The sequence below is a fragment of the Callorhinus ursinus genome, unplaced genomic scaffold (genome assembly GCF_003265705.2).
Source record: "Callorhinus ursinus isolate GAN/ISIS: 27379988/994484 unplaced genomic scaffold, GSC_fseal_2.0 scaffold6, whole genome shotgun sequence".
Classification (NCBI taxonomy): domain Eukaryota; kingdom Metazoa; phylum Chordata; class Mammalia; order Carnivora; family Otariidae; genus Callorhinus; species Callorhinus ursinus.
The window spans coordinates 17,739,130-17,761,487 of record NW_027397068.1 but is presented as its reverse complement, the minus strand read 5'-3'; the positions used below and the strand labels follow the sequence as shown (position 1 = coordinate 17,761,487).

Sequence of the window (22,358 nt, the reverse complement as noted above, 5' to 3'; positions counted from 1 at the left end):
CCACCCCTCCCCTCCCCCTCCCCCTCCTCCGCTTCCCTTCACCCCTCCCCTCCCCCTCCTCCTCCTTCTCATCTCCCTCCCTCCTCCTCCTCTTTCTTCTTCTTCTTCTTCTTCTTCTTCTTCTTCTTCTTCTTCTTCTTCTTTTTCTTCTCCTCCTCCTCCTTCTTCTATATTTTATAAAGCAAGGGGATTCTCTTTTAGGACCCTCTCCAATATCCCACTTAATGAGTCTTCTTTGAGAAGTCATGACTGCACCAGGGAGCTCTATTGTAGGTGTTATTTGTGCTTGTCCCTGTAGAGCAGAAAGAGTTCATGAAGTTAAAAAAAAAAAGGAAAGAAAAAGAAAAACTATGTGTTTGCGCTTGAAATGTGGACTTCCCCTCATTGAAAGTAGAATGGTCTTTTATTTTTCTGCATTTCCTCTAATAAGGAGCAGAGAAAATGATGAGTAAATGATTTTGAATGCATGAACAGTCACATTCAGACTGGAGCAGATTTCTGTACAGACAGAATCTAGTATGTAACATACCTAGAATTGATATGATACCTCAAAAAAGATCAACTAAAAGTCTCCATTAAAAACTTTTTTTTTAATGGCGAGAGAATTGTTTTTCTCTCATATGTCCTCACAATACCACTACTTCTTAGTAGACATTACCCTTTCTGGAGTAATATTGAGGGAAGCAGATTGTGGAAGGCTTCATAAGAAATGGCAAAGAGTTTACACTTGATGCATTAGCTCTGGAGAGTCACTGAAGGATTTAGAACATCGAAGAAACTTAATGAGAACGGATGTGTACATGACGGTTGGGTCTGGGAGCTAGGGAACATGAGGGAGGATTCTGTTATGACTTCTCCAGGTGTTGCAGGAAGGAGAACTGGTCTCAGGTAGGGTCAGTAGAAATGGAAAAGGGACGGATATGAGAGGTATTTTGAAAAATTATAAACTCCTTGAGAGCTGGAATTCTGTCTCACTTTTCTCTGTGCCTGCTCATGTAGGATAAGGGACTCTCAGGATCCAGTAGGCATATGTCGGTGTAAATTGAACTGTGGGACAAAACATAGCACATGAAGACTACATACAAAGCAATAATGCCTACAAGGCCTCTGGTGGGTTGTTTGAGGGTGAAAATTCAGTTATATTTTGAAAAATGATTCTAAATAGGAAAATGGTGATATCCTTGAGAGAGACTTCTCTGGGGTGAGGGTCATAATCAAACACCAATTCCATACTTAGTTATGGTGCCTTTGAGCTGTCCCCACACACAATTCCTTGATCCTTCTCTGAGCTCCAGGGACACTCAATTCACTAAAGTGTATTGTTGCTCATATCACATCGTATTACTATTAGTTCCCTCCTATTATAACTTCTTGAAGGCAGGGACCTAATCATGTTGTTTTTGAAAAAATTGAGGTATAATTGTCATTCAGTAAAATGCACACATTAGTGTACAGCTCAGTTACTTTCTACTTATGTATACACCCAGGTAGCCACTGCCTAGATCAAGATGTAGAATAACTAAATCACCCCAGAAAGTTCTCTTCTGCTCCCTCTCAGTCAAAAGTCAGAAGTGTCTCGGCCCCCGCCCCAGGTAACCACAATTCTGACCTCTATGGTATAGACGATTTTTGCCTGTTTCTGAATTTCATACAAATGGGAACGTTCAATGTGTACTCTAGGGCTTCACAAGAGGTTCATTTGTATCACTGTATTTATTGGTTGCTCTTTTTAATTATTTTTCCAAGGTTTGAATGTTTCACTTTCCTGCTGATGAATATTTGAGTTGTTTCTGGTTTTGAGCTCTTATGAATAAAGCTGGTATTACATTCTGTGCATGTCTTTTTGGTGATACATGCACTCATTTCTCTTGGGGTATGGACCTGGGGGCAGAATTGCAGGGTTATAGGGTAAGCACATGTTTCACTTTATTAAAAAATGTCTAATCGTTGTCCAAAGTTGTAGCATTTTACTCTCCCACTGTTAATGAGCCTTGCAGTTGGTCCACTGCCTTACCACACTTGGTATGGCCGGTCGTCTAATTTTGGTCATTTGGGTGGGTACGTAATGCAGGTTTAGTTTGTATTTCTCTGGTGAATAATGATGTTGAACACCCATCCATTGGCTTATTTGGCCATTTGGATATCTTTTGTAAAGTGTCTCTTCAAGTGTTTTGCACATTTTAAAAACTGGATTGTTTGTCTTGTTAATTAATCATGTTACTTTTTTGGATTCCCAGCATTCAGTATAGTGATAATTGACAAATATTTTTATAGGTTTGTTGAATGAGACAATGAGAGTAAATAAAATTGGCTTTATTTGCAAATTTTTCTCTGTCACTGGCCATTGGAAATGGGTTGTGGAAGTAATTAGCTTCTATGATGCATTTAAATTTGTTGGTTTTTGAAAATATCAAGACATAAATTCTAAACACAGCTGGTTGTATTTGTGATAGAGCACTTGTAATTTTACATTAAATTTTGGTTCATTCATGCATGCATTTAAAGTACTCATCATCATAGTGTCTGGAAGCCCAGAAAGATTTTAGACCAGAATACAAATTGTAACATTACTTTCTGTTCTTTCATCATGTTAATAAGGTAGATTAGATACGTTGTCCAAAGTGTAGGATTTATTCCATTAGTTACATTTTTTATTTGATTTCTAGACTAGGAATGTGCTTTCAAATTCCTTAAAGATAAATAAGCTTTAAAAAATAGGGAAAAAATTTAAGTCCAGGTTTGAGTTTATTTTATGTTTTAGTAACTGTTTTTTATTATAAAAGTAGAGGCCACTCAATTTTGAATATTTAGAAAATATAGTAATATAAAAAGAAAATAATCTTCACTTGACCAAATCCAGATTCCCACGCTGAACATTTGTCCTTCTTTCTGCGCTTTATACCCATGCCTGTGGGTGTGTGTGTATATATATATATATATATATATATCTCCACATATATGTGTACATCTGCGTGATCTGTGTAGCTATATGTTTATTTTTATAGTTCCACTCAACTTTCTCTTGCGGTAGATTATGATAGCTCATTAGTATATTCGTAGACAGAAGAAAGTTGGCTGTTTGAGGTCTCTGGTATCTTTTGCATAGCGTTTGCTTCATGTAGCAAGATTGAAAATGGGTACTTAGTAGTCCTTTTCCACTGCCTGTGCTTCTTCAGGATGGGAACTGTGTCCATCTTTCCCTTCCTGCTGGTTAGTGCCTAACATTATGCCTTGTGTATGCGGCGGACACTCATCGAGTGTTCGCTAACCGGCCTCTAGAGGGCAGCTGGCTCTGTTAGACGCATCACCGCGGCAGGGACAAGGCCAGATTCTGTCCACTAAGTCAGAGCAGGCTGTTCTATGTGGTCCCACTTAGGTGAGTGTGGAAACTCCTGGTTTGCTTCTATGCCTGAGGCGTTGTAGACTCAGGAGCTCAACAGGATCCCTAAAGATCTTCTCATTTAATTCTGTGCATCCAGGCAGATGAATTGCTAAACTCTAGGACAGCCAGGAAGTCTCTTGAAGCTTTTTAAAGATGGAGACTATTGAAATATTTCATCAAATGCAGTCTCTTCCAAACATTATTTTATGGGTAGACGTAATCAGTTATTTAGTTATGTTTGAGATAGCTGAGTTTCAACTTTGACTTTTCTAATGTTAAAACAGATAATTATAGGGGTCCCTGGGTGGCTCAGTCACGTGGGCTTCTGGCTTTTAGGGTCCTGGGATAGAGCCCCGTGTCGTTGGGCTCTGCACTGAGCGGGGAGTCTGCTTGAGGATTCTCTCTCTCCCTCTCCCTCGGCCCCTCCCTCCCCTCATGCAAGTGTGTGCTCTTTGTCTTTCAAATAAATAAATAATCAATCAATCAATCTATAAATCTTTAAAAAAAAATAACCCCAGGGGCACCTGGGTGGCTCAGATGGTTAAGCGTCTGCCTTCAGCTCAGGTCATGATCCCGGGGTCCTGAGATCGAGTCCCGCATCGGGCTCCCTGCTCCTTGGGAGCCTGCTTCTCCCTCTGCTTTCTCTCTCTCCCTCTCTCTCCCCCTCTCTCTCTCCCTCTGTCTCTCATGAATAAATAAATAAAATCTTAAAAAAAAAAAATAACCCCAGATAATTATAGTCCACGTTTAGGTGGTAAGGAGGAAGTGATAGCAGAAAGCAGTATGCTGAATTTTAAAGAGGTTTATTCTCTAAATCGTGAATATACAAAGTTATAGCCTTGTGAATTAATATGACATATAGATTTAAAATATGAAAATTAAATGTGATTTTATAAAATCTCACTTATCAAGAAATAAACCCAAAGGAAAACATAAGTATAATACAAATAGTTACGCCTGATTAGGGCATATTTTCCCTTAGACTAATAAATGCTTTGTGTATAAGGTATCTCCAAATATTATTTTCTTTAGGATAAAGTAAATTTATGTGGATCACTCATGGAAACTTTACATGAATGTACAATGGACATTTTTTAAAATTTCAAAAGGTTTAATTAATGCAAATAAAAATGGACCCAAACCCCAAACTTTCCTCTCAGGCAAAGGATGATGCCAGGTGTGTGGAAGGATGCCTCCTCCTATATCCTTATCTTCCCAGAGTTTTCAGCTGGTGGCCGTGGGGGGTGGGCCATCTAGACAAATCCTCTGATAGGCCAAGATGGCTCTGGAAGTTGAGTGTGTAAGCTTTCTTAGTCTAGGAATTTTCTAGGTGCTATAATGTTCAGGCTGTGGGATATTTTTACCAACAGTGATACTGAGCAGCTGACCCCAGACACCCTGTAGTATAATGAATGCAAAGCCTGTGCATCACTTCTGGCCCCGGACAGGGTAAAATGATTCTTCTTTCCCTTTTTCTGCACCCCTCCTTTCCATTAAAGTTTCATTCCTTAGTAGGAAGAATGAAGCTTCTGATTATGATCAGAGTGCATCAATTGTATCTTTACAATTGATGATGGTTAGTAAGTAGGCAAATTTCTTTAGTCAGTACACCCAACATGGCACTGAAATCCTGCTATAAATCAAGTTCTTCTTACACCTGAAATATCAATTTAACAGAGTCTAAGAAAACCCAAAACTTGGATGAGGTTAATGAATTTAAGTTCCTTGAGCAGTCAGTCTCACATCAAAGCACTTAGTGGGGTTAAAATAATTTCATATTGTACATATTGCAACTTATTTCATGCTAAGTATAGAGCATTAAAATATAGTTTGTGCTTTATGTGAGTAAGAAGATGGAATCTTTATGTGGTTTACTCTTTCAAATGCATCCTTTTAAAAAAATGATAAAATAGACACATTCTACTATTAATCCCCAATGTTCCCTTCCTTATTAGACATCAGGTCTGTTGATCAGTGCTCAGGAGACCTTGTTGGCCCCACGTGTGTTTAAAATTGCCAATTAGCAGCCCTGCCCAGATGCAGCTTGTTACCAGCCACAAAGGAGGGATGTTATTTAAAAACAGGCAACTCTTTTCTTCCATGATTGGGCTAAAAACATGCAAGTAGGGCTATAGGAAACAAAGGATGGCTTTGAAGTTTTTTAAATCCTTCTACAACTGAGAGCCATTGCTGCACATTTTCCTGCAGGCTTCAGTACCTCTCCTCTGAGTATAAGCACCCTGGAGACTGGAGGCGTTGTTTTGCTTCACTCAGTGTAAACTGCCTTGAGACTCTCTGACATCATTAAGTCAAATTTTAGCCCAGACATTTTGTTCAGACCTAAACTCTGAATGACACTTGTTCGGTTGATTAAGAGGAAAGTACGATATCTGAGAACTGCTCATAATGTGATACAAATGCCAAAGGGTTCAACTTGAACTTGAGATATTTTTGTATCTCTCAGCTCTCATTGTTTTATATTCTGATGTAAAGATTTTTTTTTTTTTTTCTCCTTCTGACACACTTTGGCCTGGTTAATAATGCCTCAGGTCTGGGCCATGTTTGCTTGACAAGTATGGTATTCTTCTTCTCCTGCTATTTCCTCCCACTTCAACTTCCCACCTCCCATCTTCTGTCCCCAAAGAAGTATTTGCCTTTTCATTTGTAATCTTTCGTGGTTTATTATTTTAATACTGTGAGTCTGAGTATGAACCTATACCAAAAGTTATCATCTGAAGAAAATAATACTGGACCAAGTTTATAAAAGATACAGAAATCCAGATAAATTCATTTAAAACAAGTATATCCTTAATGCTGTGGGGATAAGCCCTAACCACTGACTTTGAGTATAATAGAACTAACAGTGTCAGTAATAGGAGTGTTAATATTTATTGCAATCTTATTTTATGGCAGACATTGTGGAAGGTATTTTACATTCATAATCTTTTTTTTTAAAAGATTTTATTTTTTTGTCAGAGAGAGAGAACAAGCGGGGGGGGGGGCAGGTAGAGGGAGAAGCAGGCTCCCCCCTGAGCAAGGAGCCCAACGTGGGATTCGATCCCAGAACCTGGGATCATGACCTGAGCTGAAGGCAGATGCTTAACTGACTGAGCCACCCAGGTTGTCCCCATTCATAATCTTTTTTTTTAAAATATTTTATTTATTTATTTGAGAGACTGAGTGAGTGAGAGAGAGCACAGGAGCAGGGTCAGAGGGAGAGGGAGAGGCCAAGCTCCACTGCTTGGCAGGGAGCCCAACATGGGGCTCGATCCCAGGACCCTGGGATCATGACCTGAGCCGAAGGCAGATCCTTAGCTGACTGAGCCACCTCCCCCCATTCATAATCTTCTAAGACAATTTCAACGGTCCCCATATTCCAAATGAAGAAATTGAGGCCCTGAGAGGTTAAATAATTCCTCTATGATCACACAGGTCCAATGGGATCCAGGTAGGACAAAGATTTGGATTGAATCTGTCTGACTCAAAGGTGACGTACCTGCACAATGCATTAAAATACCTGTGCAAGGCATTGGTGATGGGATGTTCAGGTGTGCAGAGGAATGTAAGAAAAGAGAAAATAATTCAAGACTTGGGTGGTCAGGAAAAGTTTTGCAGAAAAGGTGAACACTCTTAGAAGTGGTAAGTTGGAAATGCGAAGAAAAGGAGCCTGGGAGAGCTCTTGAGGGAGGACTCACATGCTCTGCAAATCTGTGCAGGGCATGCCATGTCGAGTCTGTAAGTCCTCAGGGTCTCCATGTTTGCCAATAGCATCAGGCAGCCTATGGACAGCAAAAAAATGGTGTTCCATTCACTATGCCTCCCATAGGCCTTCTGGGTACAAAACCCAGTGGATTTGGTCTGCATTATACCATTGATGGAACTTTTAGGAAAGTGTCAGCATTAGTTTCAATTAGGGGATCTTATAATTTGTCAGAAACTTTATGGTTTACTTATCATTCTCAAGAAAATTGTCTTATTTTGGTCCTATCAAAGTAGAATGGGCATTATTATCCTCATTTACTAGTGAAAAAAGTAAAGCTCAGAAAGGCTTTATAAGAATAGCATTATACTGGGGCGCCTGGGTGGCTCAGTTGGTTAAGCGACTGCCTTCGGCTCAGGTCATGATCCTGGAGTCTCAGGATCAAGTCCCGCATCGGGCTCCCTGCTCAGCGGGGAGTCTGCTTCTCCCTCTGACCCTCTTCCCTCTCGCGCTCTCTCTCATTCTCTCTCTCTCAAATAAATAAATAAAATCTTAAAAAAAAAGAATAGCATCATACTATAATCTTTATTGCATCTTTCTTTTTTCTTTGATAGTATCATTAGCATATTCTTATATGATTAGATAGTCTTTTACACCATAATTTTAAATACTTATGTACATTTCCTCATATTAAGCAGCGCTCTGCTGTTAGGCATTTAGATGGATATTCCTGTTTTGTGAATGGTGTGGGGAAAGGTCTCTCCTATATTGTATTTATTGTGGAAGGGACTTTGAATTTGATGATATCTATTAAAACCAAAAACATGTGTTCCGTGAGCAAATGAGTCTACACTTAGGAATTTGTCCACTAGAAGTAATCACATATGTGCAAAGCAGCATTGTTTATATTTGCAGAAATTTTGGGAACAACTTATACACTCAGAAATTACAGATCAGGTAGAACATGGTACATTTATAGATAGAAATACCCCAGAGCCATAAAAAGGATCAAAATGTACTATCAGGGAATGCTTTCCAGAATATATTTTGAGTAAAAACATCAGATTACAAAATAGTATGAACCCATTTATTCAATGTGAGTATAGATTTATTTAATCTAACAGGCATGAGACATGTTTGGAGTACTATAAAACATCATAAAAAGTTATCTTTTGCAAGTTTGTTGGGCAGGTGCATGGACCTGGAGATGCTTTGTATTTTATACATTTCTGGTTTTCCTTAACTTTAATAATATTTAGACGGTTGATCCTTGAACAATGTGGGGTTTAGGGACACTGAGCTCCCACACAGTTGAAAATCTGTATATAACGAAAAACTTTACTCATAGCCTATTGTTGACCAGAAACCTTACTGATAATGTAAGTAGTCGATCCACATATTTTGTATGTGATATGTATTGTCTACTGTATTCTTATAGGAAAGTAAGCTAGAGAAAAGAAAATATTATTTAAGAAATTATAAGGAAGAGAAAATACATTTACTCTACTGTACTGTATCAAAAACGCCTACATATAAGTGAACCCGTGCAGTTCAAAGCCATGTTGTCAAGGACCAGCTATATTTATTATTATTTTTTTTTAATTAAAAAAAGTTTTCTGTAGGAAGAAATACATAAGTGTTATAGTTCCATGGTGGACCCACTCGGCTTGGGTCACGACCCCTCAACATAGCCGCCTGAATTCTGGTTGTAGGTCAGGTGCTTTGTGAACTGTCCCACTGCCGGCTCTGCTCAGTGGAGCTGTCCTTACTCTGGGGTCCTTTCTCCCTCCCTTAACCACCCTCAGTCCTAACACTGTGAGCAAGCCAGATGGAAGTGCTGCCCCTGAACCCTTCCATCTATCTCACAGCCTATGTTTGTCCTTCCAAACAAGGAGGTAGGAGATTTTTTTTCACCACCTAGTTTTGTGAGAGATCAGGCTACTTCCTTCATGTGATGAATTGCATGTGGCCAGACTCTGTGCTGCTCTTCCATCTGGACTTGTCTGCACTGCACCCGGCAGCTATCTCTTGACATTTCTGGTATTTCAGTGGTTCATTTCCAGTGTTGGCATGTGCTGTGTCCCTATTTTCACATTTCCTTAATTGTTTTGGTCTGGATCAGAAAGAGGAGAGTTATCTGTCTCTCTTCATGTTTCCATCTTGACTCGGGACTCACATAGCCACACAGCAGTGAACCCAGACCCAGGAAGGTGTATCAGGCAGGGGGAGTGGTGCAAGCAAAGGCGCAGGAATTAGAGAGAGTAGGGCACATTGCCTGGCATGAAGGAGATGTCGCAGGATATAAAATATGTGCCTGTAAACCGTAATGACGCCTCCATCGACTACACACACACACACTCACTCACACTCATACACTTAAACACACACTCATGCTCGAACACACAGACACCTCATGACTGTGGCAAACATCACTGCCTAATTATGGAGGCTACCTCATAATGCCTCTCAAGAGCAGACTCTTCCAGCAGCCATCATCTATGGGTATTGGTATATGAGAGAAAATTCATTTTTCCATCTTCTGTGTGAAACATTCCTTGAGGCCACAGGTAGAGTTGGTCCCTGTCTTTGTAGTGTGACCCTGTCCATTGCACTCATGACAATACCATGCTGACAATATTTAATGGTTGAAATTCATTCTAATTTATTTAGTAAGCATATTTTTTTTACTAATCTTTCTTTTTATCCTAGGCAGGCAAATTGCCTGCCCAAGGAGATGAAGATTGCTCTGGAAAACAACATCACTATGGGGTTGGGAAAGAAGTTCAGGGCTGAAGGGTTCGTTGTGATTTAAGAGGGAGAGATAGAGCCCCTTTTCTCTGCAGATGTATAATTCATGTCTTGAATGTTTCCTACATTTTCCATTGGATTGGTATTTAAGTCTTAATGTATTGTGTTTATGCTAAATGTTTATTTGCTGACAAGATCAGTTTTAACCAATGACATGGAAATTTAGGTCATTTAAAATAGATATTTCAATGTTAGTAGTTGGGAACCAAAGATGTTTATTTTGTAAAGTTGTTTTTATTTCCAAAGCAATTAAGATGTACTTTTATGTTTGAAAGTCCATTTTTTCTCTTGAATGAGTAGCCTTTTGGAGGTACTTACAGCCTAAAAATCTGCTAAAATTATGGATTGAATTTAATTCTTAAGGGGTACTTTCTGAATTCTTCAGGACTATTTCAAGTTCTCAGATCACTTCAACTAGAAAGACTTTTAATGATCACCGTTGAAATGTTTATAGTTAAATTTAAATTCAGTTCTTTGTACTGAAATGTCTTAAGCAACGTTCAAATTAATAAAGAGAAAGCAATATTTTCCTATAACTTTATGCTTTTAAGTTTACTGTCCAAAACAGATAAAACCAAAATAAAGGAGAAAGAGCATTCCCTCACAAACTTATCCTCCAACATCTCCATCTCCTTTCATTTTTACCTGTTCTCTTTAAGTTTTCATCTATGTATAACAGAAATTTAAAATTTGTAGTATAACATAAAAATATTTATTTTTATTATTAATAGAAATTACATTTTACATTTCATGATCAAGCTGCAAATCTTTATAAACAATCAGTTTCTTTTCTGGTGCTATGTTTTCCATACCAAGATTTCTTGGATTCTCTCCAAACTCCTTTTCTGGTCTGTTTTCTCACTGAATTTATGTGTCCCATGGCCTCATCACGTATGAAATTATTTTCTCATTCATTCCTTAAAGTAAAAGGCAGGAGAGCTCCCAAATTTTGAATGTGTTAGCTTTTTGAATGACTAAGGGGATGGGAGCTTCCTCTTTTTCAATACCGTAATTCTAGCTTTACCGAATTTCCATTTTTAAAACATGCTGTTTGTACTCTTTTAAGCCTAAAATATTTGATACTGGATGAAATTGAAATTTTCATAGGCTATCAGCACAGCAGATCCATCTTAGTTAAGAAAAGGAGGAAAAAAAGTAACAGGTTTGTGCCCAGTAGATGCTTGGCTGTAGGAGTGGCTAATGAGTCCCAGGACCCAGGATGACTTGGTGAAGAGCATGCTTCAGCTTGTCTTTCATGGTTACAAGACATTGTGGCCACTAAAGACCTCGTAGAGGAGGAAAAGTTTTCCCTTCTTCTTTTCTAGGTTCTTTGGCTGGCACAATAATTAAACTGACATAAAACAGCTTAATGGGAGAAAAATTTAATTTCGTATGTATGGGAACTCATAAAAAATATGAGACTCAAAGAAGGGACTAAAGCAGGCAGCTGGTATACCTTTTAGACAAACAATAAATTCGTGAAGAATTGACAAGACAAAAGATTTGGGGTAATAATTTAGTGAAGCAGTAACAAGGGTTGTTTACACAGCTTTCTCTGCCCTAAATTCCTTATCTCTGATGATAAGGATGTTTCTCTTCCTCCAGGTACAGGGAGGGTAACTTCCACATGGGAGATTTATTTCTTGTTTTCAGAGGACAAAGGAGGTCAGAGTGTCCTTTAATCAACTATTTCTTAAGCAACTTTAATTCAAAATAATTGATATGCCAAAGTGACATATTTTGGGGTGGCATATTCTGTTCCCCTTCAAACTGATGCCAAGATGTTTATTTCTCTAAAATACAATGACCTTGGAAGCAGGGCAAGAGTCACTGTTTCTTTATACGATGGCCCTGCATGTAATTCAGATATTAACTCTTAACCAGATTTGTGCCTCAAAGCAACTTGGGAAAGACGATTTTAGTTTTAAAATCCAGATTTACAAATTTTTTCCATGTTGTCAAACTTTAAATTTTCCTTATGTATGTAAAAGTTCCATTGATTTTTGTGAGACAAGTTGTAGCCATATTTAGGATCATCAGTAAGAGTTTAGAATTTGCTACGCACTTATCTAAGGAATTTTTGTTTCATTCCTTTGATCCTCCTGTGAATTAGGCATTATTATTGTTATTAATCCCACTTTAATGAAGACATGACTGTTGCACAGAAAGTTTAGTAACTAGCCCTGCTTACGTGGAGGAGCCGGGAAGGTGAAGCAGGTGGTCTGGTTCCAGAGCCTACGAACCTAGTGGTCATCTACAGCAGCCTCCCAACATGCAATACAGCAAGAATGAGAGACTTGTTTGCTAGCTAAGAAATCTGTTCTTGTGGAAGCCGTCATTGCATGAATAGGAAATAGGAGATGTTGGAAACATCTATATTAATTTTGAATGTTTCAGAGAAGGTATTTAAGTTTCAAATTATTTGTGAACTATAGCAAAGCCTTCCCTATTTTGTAACCTCACGTAGGATGCAAAAGAACTGCTTGGATGTAATGCTTTAAGAGAAATGGGGACACTTTCCGGGTTTGGGTGGAAGCCCTTTCAGGCTGCATTTTAACCTCAGTTCTGGATCATGCCCTCAGTCTCTTCACACACTAGCACCACCCTCATCTTCTCTTTCAACATAAAGCATCTTCCCTCTGTTCTCTTATAATGAATGATCAAGAGATAATGTGTCTTCATTTTCATGCTAAACATCAACACTTAGACTTCTGTAGGCCAGCTAGAGCTCAGTCCAAGCAGAGCTCATTAGGATATATAAAGTAAATTTATTTATTTATTTTTAATTTTTTAATTAACATATAATGCATTATTTGTTTCAGGGGTACAGGTCTGTGATTCATCAGTCTTACACAATTCACAGCGCTCACCATGATACTTACCCTCCCCAGTGTCCATCACCCAGCCACCCCATCCCCCCCCCCCCCCCGCCCCCACCACTCCAGGAACCCTCAGTTTGTGTCCTGAGATTAATGGCTTAATGGTTTGTCTCCCTTTCTGGTTTCTTCTTGTTTCATCTTTCCCTCCCTTCCCCTATGATCCTGTCTTGTTTCTCAAATTCCTCATATCAGTGAGATAATATGATACTTGTTTTTCTCTGATTGACTTATTTTGCTTAGCATAATACCCTCTAGTTCCATCCATGTCATTGCAAATGGCAAGATTTCTTTTTTATGGCTGCATAATATTCCATTGTATATAGATACCACATCTTCTTTATCCATTCATCTTTTGATAGAGATCTAGGCTCTTTCCATAGTTTGGCTATTGTGGACATTGCTGCTATAAACATTGGGGTGCAGGTGCCCCTTTGGATCACTGCATCTGTTATCTTTGGGGTAAATACCCAGTAGTACAATTGCTGGGTCATAGGGTAGCTCTATTTTCAACTTTTTGAGGAACCCCCATACTGTTTTCCAGAGTGGCTGCACCAGCTTGCATTCCCACCAACAGTGTAGGAGGGTTCCCCTTTCTCCGCGTCCCCGCCCACATCTGTTGTTTCCTGACTCGTTAATTTTAGCCATTCTCACTGGTGTGTGGTGGTATCTCATTGAGGTTTTGATTTGGATTTCCCTGATGCCGAATGATGTTGAGCACTCTTTCGTGTGTCTATTGGCCATTTGGATGTCTTTGCAGAAATGTCTGTTCATGTCTTCTGCCCATTTCCTGATTGGATTATTTGTTCTTTGGGTGTTGAGTTTGGTAAGTTCTTTATAGATTTTGGATACCTGCCCTTTATCTGATACGTCATTTGCAAATATCTTCTCCCATTTTGTCGGTTGTCTTTTGGTTTTGTTGAATGTTTCCTTTGCTGTGCAGAAGTTTTTTATCTTGATGAAGTCCCAATAGTTCATTTTTGCCCTTGCTTCCCTTGCCTTTGGCGATGTTTCTAGGAAGAAGTTGCTGCGGCTGAGGTCGAAGAGGTTGCTGCCTGTGTTCTCAAGGATTTTGATGGTGGTAAATTTAAATTGCAGGCCCCTAAGCATATTTCAGATTTAGAGGTGATTGTGTGAAAGAAACAAAGAGAGGCTGGAAACACAATAGTTGAATATGAGGAAGAAAAATAATCCTCTGTAACATTTTGCCCAGAGCCCACTAGGCTGTAACTTCCTGCTCCAGGCATCTTCCTCCTCCTCCTCACCGGGCTACAGCTGGAGGGAGGATGCTTGCTTTTAATGGAGAATTGGCTTCCTTTTGATTCAGCTGTTTGGATTCCTTGAACTAAATCAGAGGTGCCAATCAAAGCTCTACCCTATCCTCTCTGGTTAGGATCCTTTCACTTCTGTATGGCCTTTAATAGTGGTGAAATAAGTCATCTCTGTTTAAGCCACAGTGGAGTTGGCCTGAGCAAAGCTGGACTGCTTAAAAGTGGGTATGGGTGGGAGAAACAAATCTGAGCCTACTGCTGCTGCATTTGAGGTTTTGTTTGTTTTTTTAGTTTAGGTTTTTTTTAATTAATTAATTTTTAAAAAAGATTTTATTTATTTATTTGAGAGAGAGAGAGCATGAGCGGATGGGAGAGGCAGAGGGAGAGGGAGAAGCAGGCTCCCCGCTGAGCACAGAGCCCCACTAGGGGCTCTATCCCAAAGTCCCGGGATCATGACCTGAGCCAAAGGCAGATACTTAACGGACTGAGCCACCCAGGTGCCCCTGGTTTTTTAGTTTTTATTTTAAAAATCTTAACAGGTGAAAAAATGGAACAAATTGTTTAAGATTCCAAATTTGGATTCTAGTTTGGTTTAATAAACCAAATGCTTCTGACTAATGTGGAAATTAAGCAAGAATCTTTAAAAATAACCAGTGAGATTTTGCTCATAAAAACAATAACAACAGCAAAAGCAGGAAACTGATCTTTTCTATAAGTAGGGGCTGCTCCATGAATGGAAAAGATAAAATCCCAGGGAAGTAGTATCAAGAGGGAAGAAACCAGCAGATGCACTGGCAAAGCCCAGAAGAGAATGAGATTCATGTGTGCTCACTGATTCTGGGCTTCTGTCCTGCCCTTGAGTTGGTTTCTGTTATTCACAGCTAAAATTGTCTTCACTAATATTATAAATAATATGAAAAGCTAGAAAGCCTTAAAAGTGTAATTCATGACATACCTTCTGTAGAGAGAAGTGTATTGGAAACACTCAAATGCCAAGATCTGATTTATTTGTCTTTCAAGGTTGAACAATGAATGTCCTCATGGGGTTGAAAGAGTTGCTAACTATGGCATTTCTCAGGCCAGTCCTCCAGACCCAGAGGGGAATGACCGTAATCTTTTTTTTTTTTTTTTTTAAGATTTTTACAATTTATTTACTTGAGAGAGAGCATGAGCCAGCGGGGGTGGGAGGGGGGAACAGCAGCAGAGGGAGAAGCAGGCTCCCCGCGGAGCAGGGAGCCCAACATGGGGGCTCCATCCCAGGACCCTGGGATCACGACCTGAGCCCAAGGCAGACGCTTAACTGACTGAGCCACCCAGGCGCCCCTGGAATGAAAGTAATCTAATAGTAGGAAGAGGTCACAGAGTTACTGCAGGAAGGCAGGATTCTGTCAGAGTGAAAGAAAGTGCTTGCCTCCCCGTAACCCATTGTTACCTTTGACTCAGGGAGTTGATCATTTGCATGTAACAGAATATTGGGGCATTTTAGGAAGGCCTTGTGGGAGAGGATAAGACGGGAAGATGTCACCCCTACTAGACTTCTTATCCAGACAGCCCCTCCCGACTCCGTAAGATGCTCAAAAGAAACTAGAACTAGTGAATGGAAGGACAGAGAAATCAAGAATTTAGAATAACTTGGAAAAAAAAAAAACAAGGTATATTTACATAGGTAAAATATAAAGGAATATCTCTTCTCGAAGTTGCTTCAACAGGTAAACAGAGAAGAGGTATGAAGGCATGTGTACCTCAGGCCCCTGAAACTGATACGAAGAAGGAAAAAGAATGAGTGGCTGAAAATACTACGGAACTGCTGTAGTTGGATCGTGAGGCACATAGGAATATGTGACTTGAGGAAATAAACATGGAGAGGGCGGGATGTGAATGTCCTGGCTTGTTCAGTTTAGACGCTGCATACATATATTGTTTTCTCTTTGATGCCCTAGAAATAAAAATTGAAAATTTCCTTCAGCATCCAGGAGAGTTTAGAGAGTCAATCCTTTCTGCCATCAAGGAAGGAAAAACTAGTTTTAAGATTTTAAGATTTCATCTCTGGGCATAATGGGCCTTCACAGCTCATTGTGAAAAAAATACAAGAGGAAGGACAGGGTCTGGGGAAAGCAGCAGAGTGGCACAGAGAAGCTGAGACAAGAAGGAACTTCTTCAGCCTGGACTGAGGTTCCCTGGGAATAGGGAGGAGAAGGGGCTCAGAGTATCTGGAGTCTCTGGCTTCTGGCATGGGTGCCAGGGGAGCCAATGGAGGTGAGCTCCTCAGTAGCAGAATTGCCAGCCTCCTGGAAGATGCTCACTTCCTACTGCAGGCAAGCAAGTGAAGAGATTAAGAGATGATGTCAGGCTTGATTAATGAAGATGCCTGCAGCAACCATTGACCAAAGGGCTACCAGAGGTCTTCTTTCCGCAGATACCATGAATGCCTTCTGGGTTCTGATGAAGCTCTGGGATGGGATTAGTAGTCCCAAATGAATGACCCAAGTAGAATTGATCTCCACTGAGATAGGCCCTATGGACGAACATGGATTGAATTCATGAAAATTAAGTGATATTTCCTTCATGCTTGAGGCCATGGCCTGGGTTTCTTTTTCTTTTCTTTCTTTCTTTTTTTTCTCAAGATTTCATTTATTTATTTGACAGAGAGAGACAAAGCGTGAGAGGGAACACAAGCAGGGGGAGTGGGAGAGGGAGAAGCAGGCTCCCCACTGAGCAGGGAGCCCGATGTGGGGCTTCATCCCAGGACCCTGGGACCATGACCTGAGCAGAATGCAGATGCTTAATGACTGAGCCACCCAGACACCCCGTGGACTGGGTTTCTTAACAGCTACGTAGTTTTACCCAATATTGGCTTTTGCCCAAACACTAACAATGCATCTGGGCTTGTTTTCTGTGAAGGTAATTCAGGTGTATCCTTCTCCATGAAGGTTATATATTTTTTCCTTTTGTGACTCAACATCTGCACCTTTTCTTTGGTCTTATGGAATCTAGCAGAAATGCTAAAAATGAATAAGATTATCCTAGATTTAGGAGGTTCCTAGATTTAGGAGGGAAGTACTTCCTACCCATCAGCCTTTAATTCTGGTTTAAAAGGATTAGTCTTTATATATGATGAGGATTTATTTGGATAGGGTCACGCTTCAGTGCATGGGTCACAAACTTCACGTCTCTCTCCTTCTAAGTCGACTGGATATAGGCAACTCAGATTCACATAAGCAACTGATCTGCTTTGCATAAATGGAAGATTGGAATTTAAAGAAAAAAGTTTTTGGCTGAGGTCATTCGTGGCTAAAGTCATATCAAAGCCCCATTTTCTCTTTTTTGTGTGTGTTAATTCTCAGATAAAAGGCCTAGGGTGTGGAGTAGTAAAGTCTTAACTCTCTGATGATAATTTAGGGGTCTTGCCTTGAGAAAAATTTCTGTGAAGTAGAAGCCGCAGAGGGCAGATTTGAATTTGATTTGGTCAAGTGCTGTGAGGCGCTGAAAGCTGAGCAAAGGGAACGTGAATTCCAAGGCGGAAACCAGCGCTGTCAGAGACATGTGGTTCCGTTGTAAAATTTATTGGATCAGATGTGGAAGGCGAAGGGATGAAAGGGTACCAATTTCATTTAAAAAGTTATTTTTCCTAATGATAAAAGCACTCATTACATGCTCAATTGATGAAACTGGAAAATAAAATATAGAGAAGAAAACAAACTTAGTTTTATCCAGAAATAACTATTATAAGCATTTTGGTGCATTTCTATACATTCTCTCTCTCTCTTTTTCCTATCTTCCAAGATATGTGCTGGAAATATACTGTAGATACTGTTTGTATCCTATCTTATTCACTCAATAATAAATCATTAGCCTTTTCTTATGTCCTTAAAAATTATTCCCAAACATCATTTTGAATGACTGATAATTCATCAGAAATGTATAGCATAACTTAACCATTCTGTCTTTTTAGGGATAATTTTATGGTGAAGATCATTGCACAGAAGCCTTAGACATACTTCAATTATTTCTTCATGACAGATTCATAGATGTGGAATTATTTGGGGACACAGAAGATACAAACTTCCTCTGGCTCTCAATTTATATTATGAAATTGTTTTCTAGAAAAGTTGTATCAGTTTATGCAAGAATGTCCATTTTATGATACCTTGAATGTCCTGTATAGTATCTTCTAAAACTCTTTGTAATTTGAAATGCTGAAAAAATTGCAGTTGTTTGAATTTGTACCTCTTCGCTTATGAATGAGCTTGAACATATTTCATATGTTTAGTAATCACATACATTTCTTCTTCTGTAAATATGTCTTTCACTTGCTTTTCTACTGGGGGTTTTAGTGTTTTTCTTAACATACATATTGAAGACAGCAATCTTTTGTTATGAGTTGTATGGTATATATGTATTTCTATACTAAGACTACTAACTCTCATTGTTGAAATCTGGTTTTGTCTCATGTATATATCCTCCTCTGAAGTTCTAATCAATTCTTCAAGGGCCCAGTCATATCTTATTTCCTCTTAGAAGCCTACCAACATCCCTGAGGTGAAATGAAGCTTCTCCCCTTCCATGCCACCACCATATTTGGTTTTGTTACTCTATAGCACTTGTTTCCATCTGTTTTAGGAGGAAGTCTCCCTCTTTGGAAAGCAACCATTCTGTTTTAATCATTTTGATATGCCTTACAGTACTCACACAAACCTCTGCACAAAGCAAGCATCTGATAAACTTGTTGTGTTAAGTGAAGTGAAATCAAAACCATTATAGCTTAACTTTCAAAATAATACATCCTTATCATCCTGTGATTACAAGGGCAGGAGACTTGACAAAATCAACTACCGTCCTGATGAGCTAAGAAAAACAACTCATCATGAATTTTTCTCTCAGAACCCAAGCATAGACTGGAGGGATTTATGACTCTAGAGCAGTTTGGTTGAAGTTAGTCACTCATATAAGCTTTTTCTAAACTATAACCATGAGGTCGTATAGTTAAATATTACTGGGAAAAATAGATCCTAAAAACCACTCTAGGTGACACAGTTATAAAAAAGCGAAATAGAAGCTGGACAGGCACACTTAATCACAACTTCTAATGGGTTTAGAAATATGAAAACAATGACCAAAACAACAAAATATCCAAGAATGCAGAGTTAAAATGGCCAGGAGTGATTCTGAGCGGTATAATTTTGTTTTATTGGTACCCAGGGCCCTTGGGGATATAGAAAAGAGCTATAAACATAACCAAGAAGTACTACAGTATATGGTGTAGTGGCAGACTATTCACCAGGAATACTGATATAAGAGACTAACTTTAATTTTAAAATTCAAACCCTCAATTTGCTTCTAGAAGCAAGAATTACCTTTTTTGTTTTTTATTTATTTATTTATTTTAAGAAAAATTCATATGAATATAGGTCTAAAAGATGGGCCACAACTGGAACCCGAGAGTAGTGTTAAAGTGCCAATTAATAGCGGGATTACTTGTGCCTCAGTCTCTTTGGCTCATCTGGGGTCTGGATGTGCTCACTCCTCTGGGCTTACAGACCCTATCCCCCAACACCGACACCATTGCTTAGGGGGTAATGATTTCAGAATAAGCAGATCCTCCAGAACCTTAAGAAAGAAGAAAACCTTAAGAAAGAAGGAAAACCTTCACATAGGATGTGCTATTTTTTTTTTAAGCCTTGAATTTCAAAGTATACGATCCAGGTGTGAAGCTGAAGAGGGCTGCAGCAGGCAACTAAATTGTTCTGCCCCCAAGGTAGGAGAGTTCTCCTGTTGAGTCACAGAGACTAAGGAGAAGTAGAGTTACCTGCAGCGCTCTGCCTCTCCAAGCCCTCCCTCCTTCCTTTCCCAAGAACAAACTTTTTTGTCTGCGATATGGCAGAGACCACAAGGGGAGCTTGTCCCCGTTACTTTTGGGAGATTCCAGTGTAAAGGGACTTTGTCCCAGCAAATGTTCCCAGGGCCAGCAGGCATGGCAAGGCTCACTGACATGTTGGTGAAGGGATAAGGGGCCCGTGTGAATGCTCACTAATAATGTTCTTATCTTTTATAATAACATTATGACCAGAAGTTTAAGACTACACTGGAGTAATAGACAAATTGAATTTTGGAACTGGAATGTACTGTGATGATGCCCTAGTCAAACTCTCAGCATTGTACTGATGAGGTGGTCTGAGCAGAAAGTTTAATTATTATTATTATTATTTAAATATTTTATTTATTTATTTGACAGAGAGAGAGATAGCGAGAGCAGGAACACAAGCAGGGGGAGCGGGAGAGGGAGAAGCAGGCTTCCCTCGGAGCAGAGAGCCTGATGCAGGGCTCCATCCCAGGACCCTGGGATCATGACCTGAGCCGAAGGCAGACGCTTAACGACTGAGCCACCCAGGCGCCCCAGAAAATTTAATTATTTACCAGAGTAACCCAGCTCTTTGGAGGCAGAGTCTGGACTAGATTCCAAGCCTCCCAGTGCCCTTGCTCCTGCTCTCCAGGACCCCGACTCCCCATCCCCACAGGGTTTGTGCTCTTCATCTCAAGCATTTCTTTGATGGTCTCACAATCTGTAGTATTTCACATAATTAAAAAATTTTTTTTGGTAAGGCACATGTATAAACGAGGTTATTTTTAAAAAGAGAAACAAAACCCATGGAAGGACCAGGAAAAAAGTAACAAGCTCTGGTCTTGTTTCTTCTATCCTACCCTACACATGCAACTATGTTAACTCTTTTCTCTCCTGTTCCTCTTGTATTCCTTTTGGTCTTTAACTCAAAATAAAATCCTGATGTGCTTATTGCTTATCAGTGTCAGATTTTTGCTTGTGGATTTGGTAGAAGAGAATTGAGTTCATTCTAGTTCCACAACTCACACCATCTGCCGTCTTTTATTACCACTGACTCTCTTTACCTTTCTGGGCAGAGTACTGTGGATGTGACTTACTCTGTTTATCCCAGACTTGGGTAGAGTGTTGTTATACATCTTTTGTCTTTATTATTTTCTAAAGTACGTTATTTGATATGGAATTACATGTAGATTATGTGCTTTATGCAGTTTTAGCGCATGTGTCTCGGATGCTTAATAATCCATTGTTCAGTTTTGCTTGTTTTTGAGCTCGAAAACACCCATAGCAGTATATTGTAAGTGGTCCAGACGTCTTGAACTTGTTGTCTTTACTCGGTATTATATTTCCAAGAGTTATCAATTGTGTTGCATTTTTCTGAGTTCATTTAACATCTTTGTGATATTCCATTACGTGAATGTACCGCAATTTATGCATCCATGCTGCTGCTGTCTCAGTGGACATTTGTTTTTTCCTTTTCCTCCCTACCTCCTGAGGAGCATTCTTGTGTCTCCTGGTGGGCATATGCCCAGAGCTTCTCTTAGGTGCCTAGTCAGGAGTGAGAATACTGGGTCACCTGCCATAACAATGTTCAGCTTTTAGACATATTGCCAAATTGGTCTGCCTGCTCACCAGTGATAGATGTTTCCATTGATCTGACAGCTCTCCACATCACTGTGAAGTGGCATGCTAATGAGTTTGAACATTTTTTATATTTTATTGGCCATTAATTTTATTCTTCTATGAAAAGCCTATGTACATCTTTTGTTGATTTTTCTGTTTTATTGTCTTTTCCATATTGATTTGTAGGAGTCATTCATGTATTATGAATACTGCTCTTAGGTTTGTACGGGGTATAATAAGTCAGGGTACTGTCAGGAAAAGAAATCACACCAATTATTTGAATAGGGAAAATTTAACATAAAGAAGTATAAAGTAGTAGAAGGTAGTTATCTCCTAGAAGTGAGAGATGAAGGTAAGAGATCTAGAAGTGCTTAGCTCCCCAACCTCTCAACTGCTAAGGCTGAGATTCAGACCTCTTCAAGGAGGGCAGGGCCTCTCGAGAGCCTTCCGGTGGTGAAGGAACCTATGAGAAGGTGTGGCTAGTCTCTTAGAAGTACCTGCCAGTGCAGAAGGTGTGGGCATCCTAGGTTTGGTGCCTAGAAGTGGTTTACCCTTGCTGGAGGGCAAGGTAGGTGAGAGCTGGTCTGTGGAAGTAACCAACCATTGCAGATGGGGGTGGGTGGGGGTGGGGGGGTTGGCAGGAGGAAGGGCAGAAGTTGTGTCTTATCACTTGATCAGATTCAGATTAAACATCGTTGGCATCATAGGTGATACTATATATTGCTAATCTGACCACATCAGGAGGCAACTAATGACAGGTTAGTTCTTGCTATCTTCTAGAAATCTCCACGATAAACCCACATGTTCCCATTTGCTATTAAATGATGTGTGGGATGAAATTTTTCACTCTGAGAATGTATTC

General features: G+C 39.6%; 1 protein-coding gene across 2 annotated transcripts in view; it reads left to right on the top strand.

Moving 5' to 3' along the window:
- Window positions 1–22,358, top strand: part of GPR63 (G protein-coupled receptor 63) — a 244,894-nt gene that overhangs the window by 910 nt on the left and 221,626 nt on the right. The window contains exon 2 of one of the 2 annotated variants that reach the window (XR_012378502.1): window positions 1,488–1,539. The exons of the other annotated variant lie outside the window; for it this stretch is intronic. The gene's annotated coding sequence lies outside the window, so the exon portion shown is untranslated. Of the gene's footprint in view, window positions 1–1,487; window positions 1,540–22,358 lie in introns of those variants that run through there. 2 annotated transcript variants of the gene reach the window in all.